This window comes from Arachis hypogaea, chromosome 14, assembly GCF_003086295.3.
Source record: "Arachis hypogaea cultivar Tifrunner chromosome 14, arahy.Tifrunner.gnm2.J5K5, whole genome shotgun sequence".
Classification (NCBI taxonomy): Eukaryota; Viridiplantae; Streptophyta; class Magnoliopsida; order Fabales; family Fabaceae; genus Arachis; species Arachis hypogaea.
The window spans coordinates 141,125,479-141,130,449 of NC_092049.1; the positions used below are offsets into that span (position 1 = coordinate 141,125,479).

The following is a 4,971-nucleotide window of genomic DNA, read 5'->3' on the forward strand; positions in this document are numbered from 1 at the left end:
CACATCTCTTAGCTCTTACTTTCTTCTTCACTGCTATGCTTAACAAATACAGAATGTCCATCAACCTTTCAAGTGAGAAATGAACACCAATGGCCGAACTGTATAAATAAATAATAATACTTTTATTTAAAGAATCACTAAGCTGCACATCTATAGTAGAAAAAATATACCAAGTTGTTTCTGCTGATCAAAATCACACCTCTGTTCGAAGATACAGCACTAAAGATAGAATGTGTGTGAAACTGTGAATATTTTCGTCCCAGACTCGTGTAAATATTGCTTACCACTCTTGTAATATTACACAGTTCATTGATGAAACATGGAAAGGAGAATTGCGCAAAAAGGCAAAAAGTACATGGGAGAGCAATCTGTAACAAAACTACAAGGCACGCAACGTTACACAATCTGTTTTCCTGCGCAAATAAACCCATATGCAGCACCTAAACTAATTTCCTTTTACCAGCCAAGAAGGATGCTATTGCTACCAAGTACAAATAGAAGCTTCCGCTAGATCATTAGAAAACCACAATCAAATTTTAATAATAAAACTTCACCTAAAAATTATAAGTATTGTAGTTAGTATAAATTTTGAATAAGTCTTTAATATAATCTATTCTTAATATATAAAAGTAGATACATAAGTTTACCCACATTACTTTGAAGCTATTTCTCTTCTTCTACTAGCGCCATGTCAGCAAATAATCGTCCTTCTGGCACATTCCGTCCATCTGGCGCTACCGGAAAGCTGAGTTGGCCTCCTTCGTGACACGTTGGCAAAGAAATAGCTAGCTGGCGTGGCAAGAAACTTTTCTGATTCAATTTGGTCCCTCAATTCAAGTTAAAAATCCTATTCCCCAATTTTGAAGAACCATCTCCACAGTGCTCACACTCTTCTCTTCTCTTCGGTTCTCTTCTCTTGTCTTCTCCATCTTCAAAGCCAGACGGTTATGGCCAGCGCGAGCAAGCGCGAGCAACACAGCTGGAAGCTCGAACAACCCACGATGGACAAATAGCTGCCTCTCGAAATAACCAAGTAGCAAGCATCTCTTTCTTGACTAATCGCTCAGCATAATCTGAAACTTTATTTTGTCTCTGTGAGAGATCAGGATCATTTGATTGAAAGCATTATTGCCATATATATTAACCATGCCTTTATTGTGTGTGAGAGATTTGTCAGGTACATGTCATCTACATCTTGTTTCATAGCAGCTGTTCCACGGAACAAATCAAATTGTGTTCCAGGAGGTAGTAACCCTGAAAGATCCCAAAGGAAAACACCGCATCAATGAGTTGAAGAAAAGTAGAATAGTTGATGTCCTGCACTGAATTGAAACAAAAACAAAATTGCAAATAGTGAATCGGATACAAATGCACACTTTAAAGTGACATCAACATATTACTGGGTGATTACCTTGATGCTGCTGCCACTTCAAAGCCTGATCAATTAGAGCCATTGAGACGAAGGGACTACAGTAACTTCAGCAGCAAGAGCTGAAAATGCAAATACAAGTTAGTTCCAGTTTTCAAGCAATATAAAATGACACAATGTACTTATATAATCATAAATGGGAAAAATAAACCCACAATATTAAGGACCACCTTGGTGGTTATAAACTTGAGCCACTGAATTATATTAGAATTAAACAATCCTGATTTCAGTCATGTTTTAGTCTAAAATCTCAATGCCTTCTACATTTTTTACAGAATTAATAAACTAAATTTGAGACTCGAGTTTGAGTTAAGAACTTGAACAGTTGAACGTTCACTGAATGCTACCATGCCCATAATCTTACAACACACTTATAGCAAGAATATTGAATTTTATTTAATTAATGATTATTATAGTGTATAGCATAATTAGAATGCTAGTATTCTACTACGGTATTATATAGCTATGGAAAAGGTAGGAGTATAAGCAATGTTTGTAAACACAATACCACAAGAAAATTATCTCTGGGGCACATATTTAGGTGTAAACATATTATACAACAAACGGTATTTTATCTCTTCTATTATCTTTTGCAAAGTTTCTCAATCCTCACAGGAACCCATTATCAAAATGCTAGAAAAAACACAATTAATTTAACAAGAAAAAATGAAAAGGGAAGCTTGACAGCCCATCACCAAAAGAGAAAAAGGAAAGCAATCCACCAGTTCAAATGATAGAACAAGACATTCAGTTGATGATGAGGAATGGAAGATGAAGATGGCTTGGAAATTTGGTAAATTAAAAGCTGAAATTAGGGTTCTAAAAATGGGAGAATTTTAATGTTTGTGTTTATGCTGCTGATTGTAATTGGTGTTCTTGTATTAAAGCTGTATAGACAGCAGGATCAACTGTATCTAGCAAAAAACAAATGACATGCATGTTATATGCATTCCTTGTTCATGTAGTTATTCCTATCCTTTTGTTTGAAAGAAATGGAAATTAAGGTGTTTGATTATATGCATACTTCTGTTCCTGGACTTCTTTTCAATGAAATAAAAATGGACAGCACTTGAACTAGTCTTAAGTTTGTAACAGAGGATAATATATAAACAAAAGGCTGAGAAAACTCAATTGAATAAAATCATAATTCATAATTCATATTCATATTGGTAATGTTCGATTCAAAAAAGGCATTATAAAGCCAAAACACCAGCAAAATAGATACAAAAAAACAGCCTGCTTTCCCTAAAATTTCCAACACTGGGACAATGTTTTAGGCATTGTAAACAACATCAGCAAAATAGATACAAAAAGACAGCCTGCTTTCCCTAAACATAATCATCCTAATCTTCATTTTTTGTGTCTAGGTGCCTTGAATCCAGGATTCGGCACAAACTTCATGAAATTTGCAAGCCTTGTAGCAGTTCCCTGTGTTGCACCTTGCATAGGGTTAGGTGGGGGATTCCTTGATGTATGACTACTTCCTGGTGGGATAACAGCAGGTGGGGTGGTTACTGGTGAATTGCTACTTCCTGAAGCTGGTTTTTCACAACCCTTGGCTAACTTTCTTTTTAGAGGGAGCTTTGGCGGCCTAACAATTGAGGGTAGAACCTATCAGCCAAAAAAAATGTAACATAGTTAGTAAACTAGGTAAGGATGTGAGTATGATAAATTTAAAATCATATAAGCTCGTGAACATGTTGAGAGTCATCAGTTGCTTCCAAGGGTGGTTGACTTTGGTCAAGATTGATTTTGGTTGGGGCTTCTGGGACAAGGGCAGCAGAGTTGGCCTGACCTTCACCACCATTAGCAGCAGTGGGTTGTGCAGCGGCAGCCTCTGCAGCAGCAGCTTCTGCAGCTGCAGCAGCCTCTTCGGCAGTAGCCCTCTTTGGACAGTTCCTTCTGGTGTGTGCTGCTTCGCCACAACAACGACATCGACCTTTTTTATATATTATTTTCATCTTCGTCTTCAACTTCTTACTCCCACTTGGCTCCTCATCTGCATCTTTTTTTCTTTTTTTCTTAAGTGGTCCAGGCTTGTTTCTAAATTTTGGTGCTTGTGGTCTGTTATATGGTGACTTTTCCCATAGTGTTTGACCTGGAATTGGATTGATATGGAAGGCATATGTGTTATTATATGCTTCCATGGTCAACCACTGATGACAGTAGTCCTCCGGTCTCTTACCAGCCCTTGCCAGTGCAGCACACGCATGCAAACATGGCATCCCTAAACAGCATTCACACAACAACAAAGACAACAACAGTAAGCCTACAACAAAGGTTGATAATGATAATAAGACTAAGACAATGAATTTAAAAAATATTACCACTCAATTGCCAGAAGCCACATATGCAGAGCTTCTTTCCCAAGTCCACAACCATGTTGGTCAGCCAGCCATGTACTTCGAACTTCTCATAATCTGCGTCACCAAACCACATCGGGACCCAATTTTTTGATTCCTTCCGTATCTTTTCTAACCTGCTGCGCTGTATAGGAGGTAGAACTCCAGTGTTCGAATTCAGCTTCACCTTGTTCCTAGCTATCGACCTCATTGCATACATTCTGACTTCTTCCAAGAGTGTGATAATAGGCTTAGCTCTAGCATCTTTGATCCTGGAGTTGAAGACTTCACAGGCATTGTTGCAGATGTTATCTATTTTAGGTGCATTACTGAAGAATGCCCGGCTCCAAGAGTCTCTAGGCCACTTGTTCAAATACTCCTAGACTTCCTTATTAACCCTTTCAATCTTTTTGATGATATTAAGGAAGCCATCTTGGCTAGTACACCTTGCACAATTCCAGAGTAGCCCTCTAAGCTGGAGATCCTTTCATTGCTTGTTGAAGTTCTTCCACAGATGCCAAACACAGAATCTGTGATGGACATATGGAAAAACCTCCTTAACTGCATTTATAAGGCCCTGTTTCAGATACCAAAGAAGGGGTCAGATAGTTGTTATCGGGCAGCAAATCTGTCCCTACAGTTATATAAGTGACATCAAAATAGTCCATAGACTTGTTCAAGTGACATCAAACTAGTCCCTACACTTATGTAAGTGACATCAAACTAGTCCCTACACAGCACTATTACAGAACATTATGCAGAACAGGATAAATGAGTAACAACAGATTGACAGAATATTATGCAGCATATAATCAGTCCAGGGTTAATTCTGCATATATAGACAGCAGCCCAGTGTATTAACATCATATAGATAACTACAATAGATAGGTTGACACTAAATAACTTAGAATTCTTAAGTCACAACCACTTTATAAATAAGTCACAATAGATTAATTCAGCAACTATAGACAGCAGCCATGTGTATAATCATCATGTTGAAACACACCCAATAGGTAACTAATAAGTAACAACCAGTGATAATAGATTAATTCAACATATATAATCAGCAGCCCAGTGTATAAACATCATTTTAAGTGACAACCTATAAATATTGCATACCTTCTGCATATTTGAGATAAAACAGAGCTTGTTCTTCTTATAATCCCCCAGGTTTTGATGAAGTAATTCCAAGAACCATCT

At 37.5% G+C, this 4,971-nt stretch overlaps 1 long non-coding RNA gene across 1 annotated transcript; it reads right to left on the reverse strand.

Annotated features, from left to right (window-relative positions):
• Positions 1 to 264: 264 nt before the first annotated feature.
• LOC112798075 (uncharacterized) lies at positions 265 to 1,534 on the reverse strand. Its single transcript, XR_003199918.3, has 2 exons — positions 1,412 to 1,534; positions 265 to 1,254 (listed from the first exon to the last, which is right to left on the reverse strand). It is a non-coding gene; the product is annotated as an uncharacterized lncRNA (long non-coding RNA).
• Between the last annotated feature and the right edge of the window lie 3,437 nt (positions 1,535 to 4,971).